This window comes from Rhinoraja longicauda, chromosome 1 (genome assembly GCF_053455715.1).
Source record: "Rhinoraja longicauda isolate Sanriku21f chromosome 1, sRhiLon1.1, whole genome shotgun sequence".
Classification (NCBI taxonomy): Eukaryota; Metazoa; Chordata; class Chondrichthyes; order Rajiformes; family Arhynchobatidae; genus Rhinoraja; species Rhinoraja longicauda.
The window spans coordinates 24812213-24839899 of record NC_135953.1 but is presented as its reverse complement, the minus strand read 5'-3'; the positions used below and the strand labels follow the sequence as shown (position 1 = coordinate 24839899).

The following is a 27687-nucleotide window of genomic DNA, read 5'->3' as shown; positions in this document are numbered from 1 at the left end:
TTGTAGGGTACGTTGAACAATCCCTAATCCAGGAGTACACTGGCCCTATCCCCGAACTCTATCTCCATTATTTTGATCACTGCATCGGTGCTACCTCCTGCACCCATGCAGAACTCATGGACTACATTAACTTCACTACCAATTTTCATCCTGCACTCAAATTTACTTGGACCATCTGCAAACCTCCCCCTACTTTCTTGATCTCACAGTCTCCATCACAAGAAATTGATTATTGACTGATGTCTATTACAAACCCACTAACTCCCACAACTATCTCGACTAAACCTCTTCCCACCCTGGTTCCTGCAAAGACTCTATCCACTACTCCCAATTCCTCTGTCTATGCCGCATCTGCGCCCAAGATGAGGTGTTCCACCCTAGAACATCTGAGATGACCTCATTCTTTAGGGAACGGGGGATCTCCTCTCCATCATAGATGAGCCCCCCACTCATTTCTCCTCAGTACCCTGCAGCTCCGCCTTTGCACCCCCTCCCCCTAGTTGCAATGGAGACAGAGTCCCCCTAGTCCTTACCTTCCACCCCATCAGCCATTGAATACAACACATAATCCGCTGAAATTTCCGCCACCTCCAACGGGATCCCACCACTAGCCATATTTTCCCAACTCCACCCATTTCCGCCTTCTACAGAGACCATTCCCTCTACAACTCCCTGGTTAACTCATCCCTTCCCACCCAAACCACCCCCTCCCCAGGTACCTTCCCCTGCAACCACAGAAGATGCAACACCTGTCGCTATACCTCCTCCCTCGACTCTTCTGTCCAGGGACCCCGACAGTCCTTTCATGTTAGGCACCTTGCACCTCCTCCAACCTCATCTACTGTATCCGTTGTTCAAGATGTGGACTCTTATACATCGGTCAGACCAAACGTAGACTGTGCGATCGTTTTGCGGAATACCTTCGCTCAGCCTGTGTTTCATTATACCACCTGATCTCCCGGTTGCTGGACACTTTAATTCTCCTTCCCATTCCTACACAGACCTTTCTGTCCTTGGTCTCCTCCATTGTCAGAGTGAGGCTAAATGCAAATTGGAGGAACAGCATCTCATATTTTGCTTGGGCAGCTTACAGCCCAGTGGTATGAATATTGATTTCTCTCACTTCAGGTAGCCCCGGCATTCCCTCTCTCTCTATCCCTCCCCCATCCAAGTCATACTAGCTTCTTATTTTCACCCTACAAACAGCTTACAATGGCCTGTTTCATTTATCATCGTTACTTTTTTGCATATCTTTCATTCATTGTTCTTTATCACTCCACATCATCGTCTATATCTCTCGTTTCCCTTATCCCTAACCAGTCTGAAGAAGGGTCTCGAACCGCAACGGTACCCATTCCTTCTCTCCAGAGACGCTCCCTGTCCCGCTGAATTACTTCAGCTTTTTGTGTCTATCTTCGGTTTAAACCAGCATCTGCAGTTCCTTCTTACACATTATCATTTGTGTTATCTATTGAGTTCCCTATTTAAGTGCTGATGTTTGTCTCTGTCTTTGCCCAGTCTTGGATTTTCTCATGCTGAGCCTCGTACTCTTGTTGTTCAGGATGTTCTCATGTTCAACCTTGTACTCTTCTTGTTCAGAATTCTCCCTTGCTGAGCCTTGTACTTATGTTGTTCAGGATTCTAGTAAAGGCCTTTCTGAGTTTAACTTGCTCCTGGCTCCTGTGTCTTCTCTGTGCTTGGGTCTAGTCATCTCTTGATATCATTACACGAGCATTCTTGCGGCTATGCTATCTGAGATCAACAAATTCAGCAGAAATTGGTGATAGATCCTCAAATTGACCTGACAGGAGTTACAATACAATACAATACAATATATCTTTATTGTCATTGTACAGGGGTACAACGAGATTGAAAATGCGCCTCCCATACGATGCAATAAATTAATTAGCTAGTCAGTATTAATTTAAACAACCCAATAAAACAAATTGGAACAGTTTTAAAACAGAATAAAGTGCAAGTAGATCTGTGCCGGTTCACTGTGCGATGTGACCATCCGGCTCGGCAGGACTGCCAAGCCACCAGCATTTCTCACAATTTTTATTCATTTTTAAACCTCAACCAATAAGTGCATTCGTTATTGTGCGCTGGACAATCCTACGTGTATGTAGGATAGTGTTAGTGCGTGGGGATCACTGGTCGGTGCAGATTCGGTGGGCCGCAGGGCCTGTTTCCGCACTGTATCTCTAAACTAAACTATAAGCTTTGAGTCATCAAAGGTAAAAAAAGATGATTTTGTTTAATATTAATTATTGAAAGTATGTGCCGCACAAAACACATATGCAAATTTGAGATGGGTAACTAGATGAGGAAAGTTCCTTTGAATATGTTCTGGATGTGTCCCAGTCCATCTCACACACCAGACTCTCCACCTTGGATACCATCTATATTTCACATTGCCTCAGAAAAGCAGCCAACTTCATCAAGGACAATTTTTACCACAGTTAGTCCCTCTTCTCCCCTCTCCCACCCTACTCAGGGACAGCTTCCTCCTTCCCCTCTGTTGTCAGACTTCTGAACAATTCTCCCACAAGCTAACGTGTAGTCCCAATCTTCCAATCTACCTCATTGTGGACATTTTCTCTGGAATCATAATGCTAAAATGCTGAAAAACATGTCTGCACTCTGATTTCCTTCTCTCCATTCTACCTGTTGTATTTGCGTCTGGCTTGATTGTATCCACATATAGTTTTATCTGATTTAATTAGTTTGCACGCAAACAAAAGCTTTTACTCTACCTTAGTACACGTGACAATAATATATCAACACTGATAGACGATATGGCCAGGAATTAGAATTAGATAATGTCAAAAACTATGACTGTCTTGGTTAACTGAAGGTCAATACTGCCTTAATATCCTTGCCTGTTATGTGGTTCACATCCTCCCATAAATACCATTGCTCTCTATTAGATTTAATTGATTCAGTTATGATACTGTAATATGCATCTTTACGATTTTAATTAAATTTTGGTACTTTAAGATGCTTTTCATTTCCTCTTATTCATTTTATTATTTTTTCTATATATTTTTTGTGGTATGACATAAATATTTAATTTTATTTGAATGATTTTTTCAATGTCTTTGATGATCCTGTTTACATGTCCTGTTTATTTTTTTTAATATATATTTTTTGCGGCATGACATAAATGTTTAATTTTATTTGAATGTTTTACTCAATGTCTCTGATAATCCTGTTTATATGTTTAGTGCTGTGTTATGTCTGGCAACATTCTTTTTGGACAGTGGTGTGAAAAGGAAGACACTAAAAAGAGAAGAGACAGTACATTGTAAAACCCATTGCAGTGAGAGGAAATTGATTAAAGCCTTGAATGTGTTTGAGGAACCCCAGGGTTAGGGAGTCCACTGGATTGCAATCCCTTTGGATTAGTTTTAGTTTTGAGGCCCTCACCACCACCACCAACTCACCAATATCCATCTGCCAAGCTGCCTGTATGTTTTGATTGCAATACTAATTTACTTGCTTACAGTAAATACAGCAAATATTTCACTGCCATATTGCTCCCTGCCAGGAAATTGTCAATGAAAGTGATTTAGCCAACATCAGAGCCATTTGAAATTCTTTCAGCCCTTGCTCAGATTTGATCCCATGGGGATGCTATTATGGGGATGTTATTTAATTGCATTTCCCAATGTACACGATCATAACCCATTCCCCCACTGATTTAAAATGGTGCAAAATAAAATTCACACCATGTTAATCCAAGTGTTAGTTTGTAAACACACAAACTACAAAACAAAATTACAGCCTTTGCAACAAATGCCAAGTCAAATAATTTAAATTTTAGTGCGTGAGCATAATTGATGAAATTATTGAGTTAATCGTCAAAAGAAAAATTGAGAGTCAGCACCGTGAAAACACATTGCAACTCATGCATATTAGAGTTATCACCTTCCTACTTGCATGAATCTGGCAAAGAGCTCCCAGATAGACACAAAATGCTGGAGTCGCTCAGCGGGTCAGGCAGCATCTCTGGAGGAAAGGAATTAGTGCTATTTTGTGTCGAGATGTCACACCATGCTCCCTATTCTTTTTTTTCCAAAGATGCTGCCTCACCCGCTGAGTTACTCCACCATTTTGTGTCCATCTTCAGTGTGAACCAGCATCTGCAGTTCCTTCCTAGGTAAAGAGTTCCCAGCAGCATTTTGCTTTCATTCATGATTTTGAGTGAGGAGGAATTTCTTAACCTTCTTTTTTCTGCTGTGAGTGTTTCTTCCAAAAGAACTTTCCACATATTAACAACTCCTCTCCACAGGGCTGGCCAGCATGCCACACAAGCTTTTAAGTGTCAATTATAACTTCACCTTTCCTTGTGACACTTTGCCAGCACCTTTTGTGCCCATCCATATATACATTTGTCACAAGAGAAAGCTCTCTGTATGATCTCCAGTGGCAGACTTTAATTCATCGTCACATGGCACCAATAGAAAGACACACAACCAAATAAATATCTGCCTTTCATAATCAAATTTCAGTGAATAGTCAAAAAGAAAGTTAACACTCTATTTATAATTATTTGGCATGCATTTTACAATGATCTTTTTTCTTCCAGGGTTTCCCTTACGGATGTTGTTGCTTCATGTCTGTTGTGTTTCTTTTAAAGTGGTAAACTTGCTTTCTTATTTCACCTTATCACCTTATCACATTATCCACTTCCTTTAAAAAGTATTTTTAATTTCATGGATTAACACCAACTTTAAAACCAGATTTTAATTAAATCATGGGCAGAAGTTTATTTCTACAGTCTTTAGTTTAGTTTAGTTCAGTTTAGTTTATTGTCACGTGTAACCAAGGTACAGTGAAAAGCTTTTGTTGCGTGCTATCCAGTCAGCGGAAAGACAATACATGATTACAATCGAGCCATTAACAATGTAGAGGTAACACATGACTGTTTGAGGATTTGAAGTAGCCACTACCAGTCACCGGCAAATGATGGAAACACCTACATTCTCCACAGAGAGGCAGATCCATCATCTTGCAAGTGGAAAGAAAGCACTTCAAAAGGGAACATTCATCAGGGGGTTTTGAATGGGGGCTAGCATAAGGGTCCACCCCTGCTTCTGTTTTTTTGTTTCTTTTGGGAACGATGCTTCAGCCTTGCACACATACTGTTCCACATAAAGGGGGTAGCCCCAACTGCAGAGACCACCAAGTTTTTTCAATGGAAGCATCTCACAAACTACAAATCATCAAGCTCTAAGAGCTGCTGCCTTACAGCACCAGAGTCCCGGGTTTGATCCTGACTACGGGTGCTGTCTGTATGGAGTTTGTACGTTCACCCTATGACCACCCTGGTTTTCTATGGGTGCTCCGGTTTCCTCCCACCTTCCAAAGACGTGCCGGTTTGTAGGTCAATTGGCTTCTGTAAATTGTGTCTAATGTGTAGGATGGAACTAGTGTATGGGTGATCGATAAATGCCATGGACTCGGTGGGCCAAAGGTCCTGTTTCCATGCTGATCTCTTTACTAAACTAAAACTGGATGCATTTGACTCATGGTTGGTGGCAAATTTGATGGTCTCAAGTGGCTTTGTAGATGTGGTTAACCACAGTCTCCCGAGAGAAACTCCCATGCTGAAAACTGAGTGCATGTGAACATCATGAGGAGAAATGTAAAATCATGAAGGGAATTGAAAGGATGAATGCACAGAGTATTTGTATCCAGAAAGGGGGAATCAAGGACCAGAGGACATTGGTTTAAGGTGAGAGGGTAAAGATTTAATAGGAACCCGAGAAGAAACTTTTTCACACAGAGGGTGGTGGGTATATGGAACAAGCTGCCAGAAGAGGCAGTTGAGGCAGGGACTATAACAACATTTAAAAGGCATTTGGACAGGTACATGGATAAGAAATGCTGAGAGGGATATGGGCCAGATGCAGGCAGGTGGTGCTAGCATAGATGGGACATATGAAAGTTGGGCAAAATAATTTGCTTCCGTGCTGTACGACTCCTGACTCTATAACCAGGTGAGGTAAAAGCATGGTCATCTGTGATATCAGATGCACAGTAACGATGCAGCTGAGATCAATCACACACAAAGAGTTCAGCATCTGCGTAGCAGAAAATAAAAAAGTTATGCTACCATGAGTCAACTACTCTGACCTGAGGGCCACATATATTGATTGTACTTTAATACAGCATAAGCTAGAGAACAGTAAAATCAATCTGATATGAAAGAAGCTGCGGCAAATTCGTCTCATGCAAACTTTGGAAAGGTAGCCTGATGGTGTTGTGTAGGATGGAACTGCAGATGCTGGTTTACACCGAAGACAGACACAAAACGATGGAGTAACTCAGCCGGACAGGCTGCGTCTCCGGAGTGAAGGAATGGGTGACGTTTTGGGTTGAGAAGTCTGAAGAAGGGTCTTGACCCGAAACGTCACCCATTCCTTCTCTCCAGAGATGCTGCCTGTTCCGCTGAGTTACTCCAGCATTTTTGTGTCTAGCCTGATGGTGTTACTAGTTCTGTTTCAGTGCCCAAATAAGACACAAAGTGCTGGAATAACTCAGCGGGGTCAGGCAGCATCTCTGGAGAACATGGATCATCACTCTGGCACCAGGTGTATTTTTTTGTAAAGAAGCATCTGCAGTTCCTCGTTTCTCCTCAGTACCCAAATGGTGTTTGCGGCATCTGCAAACTCTTCAGGGGAGTGAGCCACGTTGCACGACCTTCTTTGCTGGGAGAGCTGCCTCCGAGGCATAATGTGTTTCTATTGTTATCAGCTCCCTCTAGCGGTCTGACGATGACGCCAAATGAAATGGCTGTGCAAACTGCTGAACTGTGTTGTTTTTAACTCAATGTTTGCATACATCGAACGGTGCTGTTACGATACATTGGATGTCATGCTCGTGATGGCATTACTACGTGTGCAATGAACGTCTGGCAGAATTTTCACAGAGTGGGCAGATCATGATGTGCAATGCTGAGTTGACACTGGCAATGTAATTCACCAGTGCTCCAGCTAACACCCTCTCAGATGCACACGGCTGAACACATGCTCGGCAGCAGGAGGAACAACTTGCCAGGACTTACAGGTTCAGTGGCGGTTGGCTGCTAGTGAGCTGCTTTCCACTTACATTTCATATTGCAGAAATAAACAGAGAGTGGGATGACAGGACCTAAGTGTCACAGAGTCTGCATAGACTAGTTGCTGCAAGCGTGGGTGTTTTACTACTGAGCTCAGAACCTATTCTGACCACTGCAATGTTACCCACTTTTATAGCGAGATCTGTTTGCATATCTTTAGCTGTAATGATGGAACTCCCAACTCTTTGCTTAAATCAAAGTAAATGCCTCCGCACCTCTGAATAACTATTTCTCCAGCCATTGCCAGCTGATTTTCAGATGTTTTGATATGCTACTTTCTTGAATCTGTCACAGAACAAGGCAGACTAGATTGGCTCTCTACCTGGGAACATATAAATAAAGCACAAGTATTGCTGTTTTACCACATCTAACAGCAACCACTGATGACCATTTACCTTTCATTGGAAAACTGTATGCATTGTTGAAACTACCCATTTTGAAGAACTTCGTCAGGCTATCATGTAAGCTGATTGTCAGTACAAGGTCTTAAGGAATGCGGGGCATAATGGATTTGCACACACTGCTGGAGGCTCAAGATTGAGGAATCACCTCTACCCATCAATAAGGTTATTAAGGTTTTCAAAGAATTCTCAGCAGGAACAAAGGATGCTTCACGACTCGGTCTCTGTGCAATCCCATTATAGGAAAAGTGCCAAGCATCTCATCCATCCTTCTTTTGACATATCTGCTCTAAAACCACTCAGGAATCTTTAGATCAAGAGCAACATTTGATACTGAAATGTGGGCTCTTCCACTGACAGAAAATTGCCTTCAATAATATCAGACTAAGATATCAGCCCATTCTGGTTCTGGTTCTGGTTGATTACTGCGCAAACACCTCATAAGTGGTTATTTCGCGCAGGTCGGAGTGAGTAGAGTAGTCATTACATTTTGACGTGAGCCTTTTTGACCAAATCGCGGGGCTTGGGGTCGGCCCGTTGTGGACCTTTCACCATCCAGCGCCGCCTGGAACGTGGCAACTTCAACAGCCTGACCGCGGGAGAAGACGGCAGGGGAAGAGAAAAGGCATTCTGGCCTTCCATCACAGTGAGGAGGGGACTGGAGGAGACTCACTGTGATGGATGTCTCTTTTTTGTTGTTGTTTTGTGTCGGTTGTGTTTGTGTGTGAAATTGTTTATTTTTATTGCTCTATTGCTGGACTGTGGGTGACCTTTCATTTCACTGCACATCTTGTATGTGTATGTGACAAATATACTTGATTTGATTTGATTCTAGTTGCTCAATCCCCTTTTTAAATGACTGAACATCGACATTCAACCATTGAAGTCATCCTTCCACCAAACCCAACTCCTCCCATCTGGGTTTCAAGTGCAGTATTTTGGTCTCCATATCTCACCCAATTTCTAACTACCTAATTACGGAAGTAACCCTTGCTTTCCCTCTATTTCCATCGCTCCCCTGCCCTAGTTCTCCCACTAGTTTCACTGCCCTGATTAATGTTACTGTCTGTTTGCCTCGTTGTCACCTTCCCCTCAGCCAACAATGAACCATTGTACTTTTCCTTGACCATCGTCTGCTTTGAGCTGTTCTTTTCACACCTTACATGTTCTTTGTGCCCTTCCATATCTTGTTTCCCTCTCCCCTGACTTTCAGTCAGAGAAGGGTCTCGACCCGACACGTCACCCATTCCTTTTCCCCAGTGATGCTGCCTGACCCATTGAGTTACTCCAACATTTTGTGCCTTATCTTCCTAATATTAAAAGGTGGTCTGATATCCGTTTCAATGGTTTTCACTAATTTGAATCAGGGTGCAACACTAATTCTTAATAATATTCTAGGTTTACAACCCAGGGTGTATTCTGCAAATTACTGAGGGTGGTGGAGGAGGGATGGGTGTGGATTTGCAGCAGCCACGGCTCTGTTATCTGTGATTTTACACTCTTTGGTCTGCCATGGCGCTGTTGAATGATTCGTTCAGTTCAGTTTAGTTTTATTGTCACGTGTACCGAGGTACAGTGAAAAGCTTTTTGTCGCATGCTAACCAGTCGGCAGAAAGACAATACATGATTACAATCAATCCATTTACAGTGTGTGATAAGGGATAAACATTTAGAGCAAGGTAAAGTCAGCAAAGTCTGGTCAAGGATAGTCCGAGGGACATCAAAGAGGTAGATATTAGTTCAGCACTGCTCTCTGGTTGTGGGAGGATGATTCAGTTGCCTGATAGCAGCTGGGAAGAAACTGTCCCTGAATCTGGAGGTGTGCGTTTTCACACTTCTATACCTTTTACCTGATGAGAGAGGGGAGAAGAGGGAGTGGCCAGGGTACGACTTGTCCTTGATTATGCTGCTGGCCTTGTCGAGGCAGTGTGAGGTATAAATGGAGTCAATGGAAGGGAGGTTGGTTTGTGTGATGGCCCGGGCCGAGTCCACAAATCGCTGCAATTTCTTACAGTCCTGGATGGAACTGTTCTCAAACCAAGCTGTGATGCATCCTGATCGCAATCCTGTGCCTTGAACAAAGGTAGCAAGGGAATTTAATTGTGTGTATGAGGTCACGTCGGGAGTGGCAAATACCATGCATTGAGTTGATAAGTGTAAAAATAAAATGACATTCGAGGGTTTGCGTATCTCTTAGGCTTATTAATACAGACACTGTGGATCACTGCAAGCTGCTGTCACCAGCCCTTCAAATTAGGGTGAAACAATTGGAATGAATGTATTTGCTTAAAAAAGAAGCATTATTATTTTTTGTGTGAAGAAAGTATAAGATGGGAAAAGGCCAGTCAGCGGATCGAGATCCTTTCCCACATATAGCTTTCTATAACAATGGCAGATTCATGTAAAGTGCTCTACCAGATAAACAAAAACAATTTCTGTGGTTGTGGAAAACAAAAAGCTAAGAACAACAGATAAAAAGAATTAGAAAGAACTACGGATGTAGGAAATTAGAAATAAAGGGCGGCTCAGTGGCTGGGCGGTAGAGTTGCTGCCTTCCCACATCAGAGATTCGGATTTAATCCTGACCAAGGTGTACGGATCTGTATGGAGTTTGTACATTCTCTCTGTGACCGCGTGGGTTTTCTCCAGGCACTCCAGTTTCCACCCACACCCCAAAGACGTACAGGAATACAGGTTAATTGGCTTCGGTAAAATTGTAAAATTGTCCCTAGTGCGCAGGGTAGCGTTAGTGTGTGGGGTGATTGATGGTCGGCACGGACTTGTTGGGGCGAAGGAACTGGTTCCGCACTGTGTCTCTAAAATAAAAATCTCAAAATAGAAAGCACCCAAGGGATCAGGAAACATCCGTAGAGAAAGAAACAGAATCAACACCTCAGGCCAATGACGCTGTTCATCAGTTCAGTTTAGTTTTTTGTCCCGAGGTACAGTGAAAAGCTTAAGTCAGAACTTGGCTTGCTGTTTTCTGTTCGAGTAGACACATCCTTGCTCGGACTGCAGATAATAGCTTCCCTCAAATGTAAGCAGACTGCTTAATGTGCTAATGAGCAACCAACCCTGATGGCACCAGGATCCATGTGATCCCAGCCGCTTTGCTCAAATTCAGCTGGTTCAGCAGTGACAGGAATACCTTGGCACCCTGGGGAGGATGCAAAACAAAGAATGGAGAAAAACATCCAGCCTTGATCCACCTGCTGGAGAGTGTTGACTATGTCCTGCAGTTCTATGTTCTCAGCAGAGTCATACAAACAAAGATGTCTCTTCCCTGTTGTCCAGTTCCCTACACCAAAATGTATCTGTGACTTGGCTTGTAAGAGGACAAAAAAAAACAACAAAATGTTGGAGCGACTCAGCGGGTCAGGAAGCATCTTTGGAGGACATGAATGAGTGACATTTTGGGAGGGGACCCTTTCTCAGACTGATTGTAGAATTAGGGAGGAGAAAGCTGGAAGAGAGCCATGGGAACGGGCAAGTGATAGGTGAGAGTGAGAGAAAACGGGATCTGAGAGGTAGGTATCTTTTTACACCGATAGTGGTTTATATCTGGAATGGTCTGCCAGAGGACATCCCACCGGTCGCTCCGCACTCCGTCCCGGCTCAGTGACGCTTCCAGTCCAGGCTCCGGCTTCCCCTGCGGCCACTCCGCCTCTTGCTCCTAGGGGGCCCCCTGACGAAGCCCCAGTCCACACTGATGGGCTGCCCGGCCAGCTCTGACCAGTTCAAACCCTCCATGCCTGCCTGTGCCTCCTTGTTGCCTAGGTCTCGTAGAGCATAGCCGTTGACGTAGCCGGTACGCCGGTCCAGGTTGAGGTGCAGGTTCTTGATCAAACCGTACTCGGCAAACCTGTCGTGGATGTCCTCCTCGGTGGCTTCCTTGTGGACTCCGGTCACAAACAGGATCCACCCCTCCACCGAGAGTTGAGGGCCTGGCTCGTCACCGTCTTGCTCCACGGAGTCGTAGTCTTCTCGCAGCCTGGATCGAGAGCCTTCCTCAGAGCCAAATCCTCGCCCCTTCCTCTTCTTCGCCTTCTCCTTCAGTTTGTGGATACTTTTGTTGCCCTCGTCGTCCATGGCGAAGTTCTCGCGGCCCGCCTCTTGGAGATCCAGCAAAGGTTGGGTGACATTACGGATTGAGACCCTTCTTCAGACTTCTCTCCTGAGATGCTGCCTGACCCACTGGGCTACTCCAGCATTTTGTGTCTACCTCCAGACAGTGTAGGCTCAGGCGCAGCCTAACGGAGTTTGCTTAGCAACCCTCCTCCTGGCCCAGGCGGCCGCCATTGGTGGAGCGGGAGCACGTGGCCGCTGGCTGGGTGAGGTCATGTGGGGTGATGTCACCTTGTCCCGTATTTGGGAGTGAGGAAGTTGGCAACCCTCTCATGCATTCATACCAAGCCAATTAGCCTGCAAACCTGTATGTCCTTGGAGTGTGGGAGGAAACCAGAGCACCGGGAGGAAACCCATTCAGGTCACCGGGAGAACGTACAAACTCCGTACAGACAAGCACCCATAGTCTGGATCAAATCTGGGTCTCTGGCGCTGTAAGGCAGCAACTTCACCACTGCGCCACCATGCCGTCCTTCCGAGCTGCAGAATTTCCTGACTCTCTGACTACGAGCCGGGCAGTCCAGCCGATTGCAACGCATCCACTGCCTCGTGTGCCGCTTTACCTAACCCGCCACAGTTTGTACTCTTTCTTAGTCAGTCTACATAAGGGCTACTCAGATTTCACAGAGCCATATAAATAAAATCAGCTCTGTGGTTTGAAGCATTATGTTGATTAGTCCCTCAAACAACATCAACAAATTAAACCTGACTCTCAACTCCCCGGAGTGGGGAGGGCACAGCTGTCGATCGAAGCAATTTATTAAAGCACTCTAAGAAGACGCTCTGGGGATCTGTATCTCCACTCCATACTTCTGTGGCAGCATAGCCTCAAAATCATTTCACTGTGTTATTTATTTATTTATTTACACAACCAAATACAAGCGATTTGCAGCGTCAAAAGAACTAGTTGGGAAGAAAAATCAAAATGCTTCAAATTAAATCAAAGGCATGGGCCATTTTGTTTTCAGAGAGCAGGGATTACAATTGATTTGAAAAATTCCAGCTCGTTGCAGAGGTACACTGGGACGCTGATTTTACTTGTACCGTGGGGTTTAACACGGGACCCTTCCACAGGCTACGCCAGGTCATTGGGAAGATGTGCAAAGGTTAAGCTTAGGTTTATTATTAACGCTGCTCCTGACCCCGCAAGCGGTCATTTCTCATAATCCCTCTTCCAAATCTGCCGACTCCTTCAACAGTCCCTCTCCATGTGACAGGTTGTTTGGAATGCGCCAGCAACTCGGGAGTAGTGTGGTATTATCGGAATGGTGTCAAGTTAGGAAAAGGGGACGTACAAAGTGATCTGGGTGTCCTAGTGCATCAGTCACTGAAAGGAAGCATGCAGGTACAGCAGGCAGTGAAGAAAGCCAATGGAATGTTGGCCTTCATAACAAGAGGAGTTGAGTATAGGAGCAAAGAGGTCCTTCTGCAGTTGTACAGGGCCCTAGTGAGACCGCACCTGGAGTACTGTGTGCAGTTTTGGTCTCCAAATTTGAGGAAGGATATTCTTGCTATTGAGGGCATGCAGCGTAGGTTTACTAGGTTAATTCCCAGAATGGCGGGACTGTCATGTGTTGAAAGACTGGAGCGACTAGGCTTGTATACACTGGAATTTAGAAGGATGAGAGGAGATCTTATCGAAACGTATAAGATTATTAAGGGGTTGGACACGTTGGAGACAGGAAACATGTTCCCAATGTTGGGGGAGTCCAGAACCTGGGGCCGCAGTTTAAGAATAAGGGGTAGGCCATTTAGAACTGAGATGAGGAAAAACTTTTTCAGTCAGAGAGTTCTCTGCCTCAGAAGGCAGTGGAGGCCAATTCTCTGAATGCATTCAAGAGGGAGCTGGATAGAGCTCTTAAGGATAGCGGAGTCAGGGGGTATGGGGAGAAGGCAGGAACGGGGTACTGATTGAGAATGATCAGCCATGATCACATTGAATGGCGGTGCTGGCTCGAAGGGCCGAATGGCCTCCTCCTGCACCTATTGTCTATTGTCTATTGTCTATTGTCAAGAGGAGTGACTGGAAAATGGAGTTGCTTACTCAACAAGGTCACGTGAGCGATGACAGCAAACCTAAGCACCCCATGCATCTGGTGACATTTTGACTCACATCGAGCAAGACAAACGAGACAGCAATCCACTTCAAGTACACATACCCCAGTTTCCATTGACGGTGCCGAAGTAGAGATGGTTGAAAACTTCAAATTCCTAGGAGTGAATATCACCAACAACTTCTCCTGGACCACCCATATTGAAGCCACGGCCAAGAAAGCACACCAACGCCTCCACTTGCTTAGGAACCTCGGCATGTTCCCAACAACCCTCACAGACATCTACAGATGCACTGTAGAAAGTATTCTATCGGGATGCATCACAGTTTGGTTTGAGAACAGCTCCATCCAAGACCGCAAAGAAATCACAGCAAATTCTGGACACAGCCCGGACCATCACACAAGCCAACCTCCCTTGTATTGACTCCATTTATACCTCAAGCTGTGTCGGCAAGGCCAGCAGCTTAATCAATGACGAGTCGCACCCTGGCCACTCCCTCTTCTCCTATCGGGCAAAAGGTATGGGGCAAAAGGTATCAGGCAAAACGCACACCCACAGATTCAGGGACAGTTTCTTTCCAGCTGTTATCAGGCAACTGAACCATCCTACCACAACCAGAGAGCAGTCCTGAACTACTACCTACCTCATCGGGGACCCTGAGACTATCTTTGATCAGACATTACTGCCTTTACCTTGCACTAAACATTATTCCCTTGTCTTTCTGCTGGCTGGTCAGCATGCATCAAAAGCTTTTCACTGTACCTCGGTACATGTGACATTAAACTAAACTGAACTGAACTGAGTCCTAGTCTAATGATCCAGTTATATGAATCCAGCTTGAATTCCACCACGATAATTACAGGAAATTAAATACATTTAGGGTACATCAATAACAGTGACCGTGTAACTACTGAATTATCATAATCATAATAGGATGTAGTTCACTCATGTGCATCAAGAAATAATATCTACCATCATAGTCTGGTCTATATGTGACTCCAGACTCACAATTGTGATTAACACATAATTGTCCTCTGAAATGTTTCCACAAGCCACTAGATCCAGGAAGCATTTCGAGTCAGAGAGAAATACGGAGTGAAAATACGCCCTTCGGCCCAACTTTCCCACACCAACCAATATGTCCCATTTGCACTAGTCTCACTCGCCTGAGTTTGGCCCATATCCCTCTGAACCTGTCCTATCCATGTACCCATCCAAATGTTTTTTAAACCTCACGATAGTACCTGCCTCAACTACCTCCTCAACTATACATGATTACGATCAAGCCGTCCTCAGTGTGCAGATACAGGATAAAGGGTATATTGCTCAGTGCAAGATAAAGTCCAATGAGGTTCAATTAATGTTACATAGGAGATTAAGATGAGCATAGTTCGTGTAAGAAGTGCTGCTGTTGGAGTAGAGGTTTAAAAGAGTGAAGCAAGTGCAATGCATGAGAGCAGATCCACTTCTGGGACCATCAGGCACAGAGTCGCGTGGCTTCTTGCTAGTCAAGATGTACATTAGAGCGCTTCAGAGGGAAGCCAGGACTGTAGCGCCAAGACCGACTCTGGAGTCACATATTGACCAGACAATGATAGGAGATAATCTTTCTTGAATCACATGAGTGAACCGCATGCTATTAGGATTATGATCATTCAGTAGCTTCATGGTCAGTGTTATTGGCACATTCTAAATGTATTTAATTTCTTGCAATTATATGGCGGGATTTAAGCACGTGCCTCTGGGTCATTAGACTAGGACTCTGGATATGAGTCCAGTATTTCAGCCATAATGCCACCAGGCATATCGGGCGCGTAAGTTTGCTGCCACCTCTCAAGTGACCCTGTTGAATACGTGGCTCCCCTTCCCAGTCACAGTCTTCCTGGCCCACACCATTCCTGAGTTGCTGCCACGTTCCAAACAGTCCAGTATGTGGAGAGAGACAGTGATCATCTAGCTGCTGAGAGGGCGGCACGGTGGCACAGCGGTAGAGTTGCTGCTTTACAGCACTTACAGTGCCAGAGGCCCGGGTTCGATCCTGACTACCACCATTGTCTGTACAGAGTTTGTACGTTCTCCCGTGACGGCATTGGTTTTCTCCAAGATCTTTGGTTTCCTCCCACACTCTAACGGAATCAAGGGATATGGGTAGAAAGCAGGAACGGGGTACTGATTCTAGATGATCAGCCATGATCATATTGAATGGCGGTGCTGTCTTGAAGGGCCGAATGGCATACTCCTGCACCTATTTTCTATGTTTTCTACTCCAAAGATGTATTAGGTTAATTGGTATCATCGTAAATTGTCCCTAGTGTGTGTAGGATAGTGTTAGTGTGCGGGAATCGCTGGTCGCTGCGGACAGTGCCTTATCTCTGAACTAAACTAATCCAAAAGTAGACAGATTGGGAATAGGAATTATGAAACGTGAAGTGTGAAGTCAGACGGATCTCCTAGTGATAGGAGACTCAATAGTTAGGGACACTGTAGTGGCTTTGATGCAGTTGTGGGTGACATGTTTACAGATAATTTTCATGAGAGTATATAGTCACCTTAAAAGATTGTTAAAATGCTGCTGACACGAAGGGAGCTTGAACTATTTTAAGGGGACAGACAAGCCATTCTGTGGCCACAAACAAGATGCCAGGAGGGTGAGTTGCCTGCCCAATTCTCAGACCAAGAAGATACTCAAGGGGGAGGGTGAGCAGCCAGAGTTCATTGCACACATTGGAACCGGTGACATACGTAGGAAAAGGGATGAGGTCCTGCGGAGGGAATAGAAGAAGTTCGGAAATAAATTAAAAAGCAGGAGCTCAAGGATGGTAATCTCTGGATTACTCACATGCGCCATGTGCTGGTGAGGGCAGAAATAGGCTAGATGAAATCAAGATATTAGACGCACAGAGTCCCTTGCCCAGAGTTGGGGAACGGAGAACCAGAGGATGTTGTTATAAGGTGAGGGAGGAAAGATTTAACAGGAACCTGAGGGGTAACATTTTCATGCAAAGGGTGGTAGGTGAATGGAACGAGCTGCCGGAGGAGGTAGCTGAGGCAGGTGGTATCACAATGTTTAAGAAACATTTAAATAGCGACATGGATAGGTTTAGAGGGATATGGGCGATATGCAGGTAGGTGGGACTAGTGTAGATGGGACACGTTGTCCGGTGTGGGCAAGTTGAGCTAAAGGGCCTGTTTCCATGCTGTAAGACTCTATGACTCTATTATGTTGCAGTTGTACAAGATGTCAGCAAAGTTCCACTTGGATCATAATGTTCAGTTTGGTCTTTAAGATGGCATTAAGCTGGAAGAAATGCAGAAAAGATTTACAAGAATGTTGCCAGGCTGTAGCTTCATTGGTGTTGCATGGGATATTCATATATTGGGCTCACCCTATAAAAACATAGAAACATAGAAAATAGGTGCAGGAGGAGACCATATGGCCCTTCGAGCCAGCACCGCCATTCATTGTGATCATGGCTGATCATCCACAATCAGTAACTTGTACCTGCCTTCTCCACACATCCCTTGATTCCACTAGCCCCTCGAACTCTATATAACTCACTTTTAAATTCATCCAGTGAATTGACCTCCACTGCCTTCTCTGTGGCAGAGAATTCCACAAATTCACAACTCCAGTTTCTAAACTCCAGTGAATACAAGCCCAGTCTTTCCTTATACGACAGTCCCGCCATCCCGGGGATTAACCTCGTGAACCTACGCTGCACTGCCTCAATAGCAAGGATGTCCTTCCTCAAATTAGGAGACCAAAACTGCACCCAATACTCCAGATGTGGTCTCACAAGAGCCCTATACAACTGCAGAAGGACCTCCTTGCTCCTATACTCAAATCCTCTCGTTATGAAGGCCAACATGCCATGAGCTTTCTTCACTGCCTGCTGTACCTGCATGCTTACTTTCAGTGACTGGTGTACAAGGACACCCAGGTCTCATTGCACATCCCCTTTACCTAATCTGACACCATTGAGATAATAATCTGCCTCCTTGTTTTTGCCGCCAAAATGGATAACCTCACATTTATCTACATTATACTGCATCTGCCTTTGATCTGCCCATTCACTCAACTTGTCCAAGTCACCCTGCAACCACCTAACATCCTCTTCGCAGTTCACACTGCCACCCAGTTTTGTGTCATCTGCAAACTTGCTGGTGTTACTTCTAATTCCATCATCCAAATCATTAATATATATTGTAAATAGTTGCGGCCCCAGCACCGAGCCTTGCGGCACTCCACTCACCTTCGCCTGCCATTCTGAAAAGGACCTGTTTATTCCTCCTCTTTGCTTGATGTCTGCCAACCAATTCTCTATCCATGTCAATAGCCTACCCACAATACCATGTGCTCTAATTTTGCTCACCAATCTCCCGTGTGGAACCTTATCAAAGGCTTTCTGAAAGTCTAGATACACTACATCCACTGGCTCACCTTTATCCATTTTACTTGTCACATCCTCAAAAAATTCCAGAAGATTAGTCAAGCAGGATTTCCCCTTCATAAATCCATGCTGACTTATAGACAATAGACAATAGACAATAGGTGCAGGAGTAGGCCATTCAGCCCTTCGAGCCAGCACCGCCATTCAATGCGATCATGGCTGATCACTCTCAATCAGTACCCCGTTCCTGCCTTCTCCCCATACCCCCTAACTCCGCTATCCTTAAGAGCTCTATCCAGCTCTCTCTTGAAAGCATCCAACGAACTGGCCTCCACTGCCTTCTGAGGCAGAGAATTCCACACCTTCACCACCCTCTGACTGAAAAAGTTCTTCCTCATCTCCGTTCTAAATGGCCTACCCCTTATTCTTAAACTGTGGCCCCTTGTTCTGGACTCCCCCAACATTGGGAACATGTTATCTGCCTCTAATGTGTCCAATCCCCTAATTATCTTATATGTTTCAATAAGATCCCCCCTCATCCTTCTAAATTCCAGTGTATACAAGCCCAATCGCTCCAGCCTTTCAACATACGACAGTCCCGCCATTCCAGGAATTAACCTAGTGAACCTACGCTGCACGCCCTCCATAGCAAGAATATCCTTCCTCAAATTTGGAGACCAAAACTGCACACAGTACTCCAGGTGCGGTCTCACCAGGGCCCGGTACAACTGTAGAAGGACCTCTTTGCTCCTATACTCAACTCCTCTTGTTACGAAGGCCAACATTCCATTGGCTTTCTTCACTGCCTGCTGTACCTGCATGCTTCCTTTCATTGACTGATGCACTAGGACACCCAGATCTCGTTGAACTCCCCCTCCTCCTAACTTGACACCATTCAGATAATAATCTGCCTTTCTATTCTTGCTTCCAAAGTGAATAACCTCACACTTATCTACATTAAACTGCATCTGCCATGTATCCGCCCACTCACACAACCTGTCCAAGTCACCCTGCAGCCTTATTGCATCTTCCTCACAATTCACACTACCCCCCAACTTAGTATCATCTGCAAATTTGCTAATGGTACTTTTAATCCCTTCGTCTAAGTCATTAATGTATATCGTAAATAGCTGGGGTCCCAGCACCGAACCTTGCGGTACCCCACTGGTCACTGCCTGCCATTCCGAAAGGGACCCATTTATCCCCACTCTTTGCTTTCTGTCTGTCAACCAATTTTCTATCCATGTCAGTACCCTACCCCCAATACCATGTGCCCTAATTTTGCCCACTAATCTCCTATGTGGGACCTTGTCGAAGGCTTTCTGAAAGTCGAGGTACACCACATCCACTGACTCTCCCTTGTCAATTTTCCTAGTTACATCCTCAAAAAATTCCAGTAGATTTGTCAAGCATGATTTCCCTTCGTAAATCCATGCTGACTCGGAATGATCCCGTTACTGCTATCCAAATGCTCAGCAATTTCGTCTTTTATAATTGACTCCAGCATCTTCCCCACCACTGATGTCAGACTAACTGGTCTATAATTACCCGTTTTCTCTCTCCCTCCTTTCTTAAAAAGTGGGATAACATTTGCTATCCTCCAATCCACAGGAACTGATCCTGAATCTATAGAACATTGAAAAATGATCTCCAATGCTTCCACTATTTCTAGAGCCACCTCCTTAAGTACTCTGGGATGCAGACCATCAGGCCCTGGGGATTTATCAGCCTTCAGTCCCATCAGTCTACCCAAAACCATTTCCTGCCTAATGTGGACCATTCCTTTTACTGTTATCCAAATGTGCCGTTATTACCTCTTTAATAATTGACTCCAGTATCTTCCCCCCACATGACAAACACTTCAGTAAAGACTTATCAATTACTATTGGAAAATACTAAGGATGCGAGAAGTCTAATGGAAAAGTGTTGGAAGTATTCAGCAGGTGCTGATGAATGATCATTGATCTAAAACTAAGTGAAGTTGCCAAAGACAAGAGGGCATACCTATAACAGGACAAGGGCAAAGTTTCAAAGAGATGTGCGGGACGTTTTTTTTCCACACAGACTCTGGCAGAGCGTGCTACCAGGGGTGGTAGTGGAGGCATATATAATAGGGGAATTTAAGAGGCTTTTAGAGAGGCACTTGGATATGCAAGGAATGGAGGGATAATGATCACATGCAGGCAAAGGAAATTAGTTTGACTCGGCATCAAGTTTGGCACGGACATTATTGGCTAAAAGGGCCTCTTCCTGTGCTGTACTGTTCTAAAACCTTAACTCTGTTTCCCTCTCTACCTGCTTGATGAATATTTCAAGCATTTTCTGGGGCTTCCTTTTCTGATTTTGAGTGATATATCTGGTACTGCAAGCATTGTGCTCAGCTTTTTCCACCTGCAAACACACACTTTTCAAGATGGATATTCACATTACTGTCAGGGTTGATATATCCCAGTCTTAGCCTCTATATTTCCTGATGAAACTCGACGAGCCCATGTTGCAGTGCCACTGTGAATCTGAAGTTTAAGTTATAGTGGCTGGTGAGAAAGAAAAAAAAAACAGGTAGCTATTTGTTCACCATCTGCAGCATAAATGGTGTACACCTCTGCATCTAAAGCAAGTGCAGCATCTACTTGACATGCATGTGGTTTGTGCAGATAGCTTCAGGATTATATGTGCCCTTTAAGTGCCATATCACTTACAAATATAAGAAAATGGAAGCAGCTTGGCACGTCCAACTGAGGCTGTTACAAAGAGCACATGGATAGAATATTAAGGTCACTGCAGCTATGCAACCACATCAAATCACTTTCAATTACACCCATGTTAATAGTTGCAAAAGGAACCTGCTGAAAGGCATGCTTAGTCATCATTGATTGAAGATAGCCCCAACTCCACTGAGGATATGCCGATAATGTTATAATGGTATTGGCATGTCACAACAAATTCAATGATTGGTCAGTGGACTGAACATGCACAGTACAACGCTCAGCCACAAAAATAGCACAGGGAGACTGAACGCATTCTCTGGAGTGATTACCGTGCAGTAATCTCATTGAGCAGTTCAGACATTATTGTGAACAGGGCCACTTTAACCCAGGGGCGATCCAAGCTGAAATCCCGCTTGCTATTCGCTCTCACCCTCAGAACCAAGAGGCAATGCAGGCTTTGAGGAGGATGCAGAATGGGTTCGGGGATATGACGCGATGGAATATAATGCGAGGGGGATAAAAAATAATGAAAGGCAGTATTTTTTAAATAGTAAGAGATTGAAAGGTGTTCGTCTTCAGAGAGGCCTGGCTGCCCCTCTCCCCTATCCACCAGTGGGAACGCAGAGGATTCTGTATCCACCAATAAAGTAAGTAAGCAAGACCCAAAGAGAAAGTAAGGGAGAAACCAAGTAAGAAAGACAGGCAGGGCTCAATGCTGTGACTGGAGGGTGAGGGGAGGGGGGGATTCCTCTTGGTGTTTCTACGTCCTGCCACACCCCAAAGGTGTGTGTTATTCTGCTAATCGACGTCTAATTGCCACCAAGTGTGTGGGTGAGTGGTGGAACCATGAAGGGGTTGATGTAGGGTTAGAATAAATGGCTGGTTGGTGTAGACTTGGTTGGCTGAGGGGCCTGTTCCTGTGCTGTAAGATAGAAACATAGAAAATAGGTGCAGGAGTAGGCCATTTGGCCCTTCGAGCCTGCACCGCCATTCAAAATGATCATGGCTGATCATCCAACTCAGTATCCCGTACCTGCCTTCTCTCCATACCCCCTGATCCCTTTAGCCACAAGGGCCACATCTCACTCCCTCTTAAATATAGCCAATGAACTGGCCTCAACTACCTTATGTGGCAGAGAATTCCACAGATTCACCACTCTCTGTGTGAAAAAAAACTTTCTCATCTCGGTCCTAAAAGACTTCCCCCTTATCCTTAAACTGTGACCCCTTGTTCTGGACTTCTCCAACATCGGGAACAATCTTCCTGCATCTAGCCTGTCCAACCCCTTAAGAATTTTGTAAGTTTCTATAAGATCCCCCCTCAAACTTCTAAATTCCAGCGAGTACAAGCCGAGCCTATCCAGTCTTTCTTCATATGAAAGTCCTGCCATCCCAGGAATCAATCTGGTGAACCTTCTCTGTACTCCCTCTATGGCAAGAATGTCTTTCCTCAGATTAGGAGACCAAAACTGTACGCAATACTCCAGGTGTGGTCTCACCAATGCCTTGTACAACTGCAGCAGAACCTCCCTGCTCCTATACTCAAATCCCCTCGCTATGAATGCCAAAATACCATTCGCTTTCTTCACTGCCTGCTGCACCTGCATGCCTACTTTCAATGACTGGTGTACAACGACACCCAGGTCTCGTTGCATCTCCCCTTCTCCTAATCGGCTACAATTCAGATAATAGTCTGCATTCCTGTTCTTGCCACCAAAGTGGATAACCTCACATTTATCCACATTATACTGCATCTGCCATGCCTTTGCCCACTCACCTAACCTATCCAAGTCACGTTGCAGCCTCCTAGCATCCTCCTCACAGCTAACACTGCTCCCCAGCTTCGTGTCATCCGCAAACTTGGAGATGTTGCATTCAATTCCCTCGTCCAAATCATTAATATATATTGTAAATAGCTGGGGTCCCAGCACTGAGCCTTGCGGTACCCCACTAGTCACTGCCTGCCATTCTGAAAAGGACCCGTTTATTCCTACTCTTTGCTTCCTGTCTGCCAGCCAGTTCTCTATCCACATCAATACTGAACCAACAATACCGTGTGCTTTAAGTTTGCATACTAATCTCTTATGTGGGACCTTGTCGAAGGCCTTCTGGAAGTCCAGATATAACACATCCACTAGTTCTCCCTTATCCACTCTACTAGTTACATCCTCGATGTCCTATAAGTCTTCAATTTGCTGTACTGTGGATGGCTTGATTGTATTCGTGTATAGCCTTTTATTTGACTGGATAGCACACAAATCAATGCCTTTCACAGCACACATGACAATAACAAACTAAAACTAAAAAAAGCTAAAAACTACCTTCTACAAAATACAGGGCAGTTAATACACCCATGCATTCCACCTGCCAAACACATAATTTCTCTAAACAAAACACAAAGGCGCATGGGATGGGAACACCATCAATGACATTTCTTTCCAATTTACATAATATCCTGACAGAGAAATACATCGCTCGAATGTGTAGGAAGGAACTGCAGCCGCTGGTTTACATCAAAGATGGACACAAAATGCTGGAGTAACTCAGCGGGACAGGCAGCATCTCTGGATAGAAAGAATGGGTGACGTTTTGGGTCGAGGCCCTGCTTCAGACTAAAGGGCCTGTCCCATTTAGGCGATTTTATGGGGACTGCCAGCGACTAGGCTGTCACCGACAGTTCGCCGTGGTGTCGCGGGCATGATCGTGAGGAGTCTTCAAAGAATCGTAGTGGATCTCGGCGCGTCACTGAAAAATATTCCGGATAGAAAATTCTCGGTGACAGCTGGCTTGTCACCAGGTATCGTAGCTTATTGCGGGCGCTGTCGCATGCTGTCCCCAGGTTTGCTAGGCTGTCGCAGATGCATTTAGAAGCACGTAATATTAAATTAACTAAACATTTGAAGATACCATAAAATACTTGTGTTTAACCAATTTATTTACCGTCAGGACATTTGACAGGTAGATTGGAGGCGACAGTTTGACGGTCAGGTAAGCGTGGGAATTTTGCGATGTTTATGGCCATCAGTGATTACTTTTAAAGTAGGCTCCCAACCCAGATATGCAACCCAGAAACCAGGTATGCATCTCCCGTACATTTTCAAAGAATGCCCACACTCCGCACAATAATCCATTTAAACACGTTTAAAATTAAATTTCTTAATACTGCTATTAGTAAACTGGAAGTCAATCCAGTTTATGCCTTGTTACCGTGAAGCTTGGTTTTCAAGTAACCCGTGCAAGATGTTTTATTTCAAAACTCTCAAGTAATTACAGACTTGTCAGTGATTTCAGCAAAAATTAGGACGCCGGAGAAGCATTGATAAGTGTGGGAATTTCGCGATGTTTCCAAAGGCGGTGTAAACTCTTAGCCAGGGGCATTGTCGTGGTCATTGTCGTAGGGTAAAAGAAAATTTTGGCGATCTGCTACGACTTTGACAGTCGCCGGCAGTCGCCTAAAAAATCGCCTAAGTGGGACAGGCCCTTAAGAGTCGGGAGAGGGAAACGAGAGATATGGAAGAGTAAGGGATGAAAACTAGAGAAGAAAGGGGTCGAAGATCAAGAAAAATGTAGAATAGATCATTGTTAGCTAGGGGAAGGTGACAACGAATCATACTATGTAAAATTTAATCAGGAGGACAGTCAGAATGGTCAGAGAACTAGGATGGGGGAGGGATGGAGGGAGAGGGAAAGCAAGGATTACTTGAAGTTAGAGAAGTCAATATTCATACTGCTGGGTTGTAAGCTGCCCAAGTGAAATATGAGGTGCTGTTCCTCCAATTTGCACTGGGCAATACATCGTTCAGACCTCCCTCGTCACTGATAAACATTCTGGGATTCTCACCACAACAGCACCGTGGGAACACATTCACCAGAAGGACTGCAGCAATTCAAAGAGGTGGCTCACCACCACCTTTAGAAAGGACAAAAAGGGACAGGCAATAAATGCTGGCCTCATAAATGCAACACCCAGATTTCAAAGATTTTTAAAAGATTCATTTCTAACAAGGTCCTGAAATCTTTGGCAATCAGCTAAAGAAAGACCAACTGGAGCCATGACTAATACAAATATAATTCAATAAAATATTTTGTTCTGTTTCAGCAGCATTTCAGAAATGTATTCTTCATTTGTAATCCACATTTAGATAATTATATATCTATTTTAAATGTTATGATTAAATGGTTGACATCTCTAGATGGATCTGACTTAACTGGCATCTTGAGGAAGATGTGAGAAAAATTGACAGAGTTGATAAAACTCAAAACAGATGTTAATTTGATTGCTTACACCGGCATGACTATGAGGATAAACACAAAAAGGATAGATTCAAGGTAATGATAAATTATTATGCACAATGTGCTGAGGTACTCAACGAGTCAGGTGGCCTCTGTGGATACAAACAGACATGCCGGGTCAGGACTTTCTTTGGCCTGAACAAGGGTCCAGACCTGAAATGTCCCCAGTCCATTCCCTCTACAAATGCTGTCTGGCCTGCTGCGTTCTTTCAGCACTTTGTGATTTACTCACGATTGTAACATCTGCAGTTCCTTGTGTCTCGGAAATTATTAGTGTCCAGTCATAAAACACAGAGTTATATGGTCATACAGCTTGGAAACAGGCCCTTCGGCCCAACTTGCCCACACCGATTAACGTGCCGCATCTACACTAATCCCACCTGCCTGCATTTGGCCCATATCCCTCTGAACCTATCTTATCCATATACCTGTCTAAATGCTGCTGAAATGTTGTGATAGTACCTGCTTATGTTTTCAACAAAGACCATCATTGAAAGAACTTTGACAATAGACAATAGGTGCAGGAGTAGGCCATTCAGCCCTTCGAGCCAGCACCGCCATTCAATGCGATCATGGCTGATCACTCTCAATCAGTACCCCGTTCCTGCCTTCTCCCCATACCCCCTCACTCCGCTATCCTTAAGAGCTCTATCCAGCTCTCTCTTGAAAGCATCCAACGAACTGGCCTCCACTGCCTTCTGAGGCAGAGAATTCCACACCTTCACCACTCTCTGACTGAAAAAGTTCTTCCTCATCTCCGTTCTAAATGGCCTACCCCTTATTCTTAAACTGTGGCCCCTTGTTCTGGACTCCCCCAACATTGGGAACATGTTTCCTGCCTCTAATGTGTCCAATCCCCTAATTATCTTATATGTTTCAATAAGATCCCCCCTCATCCTTCTAAATTCCAGTGTATACAAGCCCAATCGCTCCAGCCTTTCAACATACGACAGTCCCGCCATTCCGGGAATTGAAATTTAGAGTCCCTGGGATAACGTAGGGATCTCACAGGTACTAATGAACAGTGAATGTCGTTTCCCTTCAGGATGCTGATTCTGAAATATCTATTGGATTTGCCATCTCATGTCATTGTGGTCAGTTTTAGCTGCAGCTCGATGTAAAAGCTTCTTCACTTTGGCTCAAAAGCAGAGACTCCAACTGTGCTGTTTTGTTATTTCCCTCAGATGCCAGTGTTGGCACTTTATGAAAGTGGAATTGTTAATTTTATGCCAGTTAGTTGCTGAATTATGAACAGTTTGTACTGTGGATTCAGGCCCGCAGGAATTGAGCTGAACCTTTTCAACAAACAGGAGAGGATAAAAGAAAGATTGGCTTTATTAAGTCTAGTTCAAATTTAATGCCAAGATCTAAAAGTGAATGCATTGTATATTTACCCGGATTACAGTAAGTGGACATTATTCAAGGTTCAAAATTTGTTCATTATGACAGTTATTGCTCTATTCATTCTGCAATCCAGGGTGCTTTTTTTTAAGCCGTAATTTGGTTCCTTTGGGAAATTAAATCAATTCAAGAGAATGCAAGACTGGTTAATTTTTATATTGTTTGCAGAGGGGAATGAGTTTGATGCCTTTTCAAGGGCATGAATCACACTAGCACACAGCTCACTGCCAACAGTGAGCAGTCATTCTCGAGCATCCTGCACAGTGGTCCTTCTTCATGTGGGATCTCAGACACTGATTGCAGAACGTTATGTGAATGCAATTCTGTCCCTCTCCATTATTTTTATACCCACAGTGTTAGCACCCCAGTGATCAGCAATAGGAACCTAGCCTGATTCCTTTCACTTCTTTTTCGAACTGGAGACACTTGAGTTGGTGGAGGGAGAGACGAAAGCTCGGCCTTCAACCTCATCATCCCTTCTAAACCAGTTACCGAGGCCATGCAACCAGGCCTCTGCACCTGGAATGTCCAGGAATGAAGAAGATTGTAAAAAGTGGTGAACACTGCTCAGTCCATCATGGGTACTGACCTCCCCACCATCAATGGGATCTGCAAGAGTTGCTACCTCAAAGACGCAGCCACCATCATCAGAAACCCACACTATCCTGGCCACACTAAGAATTTAATTGCTCCGTTTCGGGACATATGGCAATAAAACACTCTTGGAACTTACCTGCTAATTTGGCTAATGCAAGTTAACTCAACTCAGAGTTAGGATTGAACAGTTCACCGGAATTTGCTGAGCACAACACAATTGCACATTTACAAACTGAAACCAACTTGGCTTATTTGTGTGTCTGTAAACGCTCAGTCGTAGGACTTAGTGGACTATAGTCAGACCACATTTGGAGTATTGCGCGCAGTTCTGGTAGCTCCAATAGGGGAAAGATGTGAAGGACTTGGTGAGGGAGCAGAAGAGGTTTAACAGATTGAATCTTGGATTCGAGGGATTAGCTGCAAGGAGAATTTGTAAAAAGATTGTTTTCTCTGGAACATCAGAGGTTGAGGGGAGCCCTGATAGAAGTATATACAATTATGAGAGATAAGGCAGGCTTCGTAAATCCATGCTGACTTGGACCGATCCTGTTACTGCTATCCAAATGCGCCGCTATTACATCTTTGATAAT

General features: G+C 44.5%; 1 protein-coding gene and 1 pseudogene across 1 annotated transcript in view; both read right to left on the bottom strand.

Moving 5' to 3' along the window:
* Positions 1–27687, bottom strand: part of dcc (DCC netrin 1 receptor) — a 1038091-nt gene that overhangs the window by 989607 nt on the left and 20797 nt on the right. The gene's annotated exons all lie outside the window — the stretch shown is intronic.
* Positions 11143–11658, bottom strand: LOC144598104 (RNA-binding protein 8A pseudogene; annotated as a pseudogene).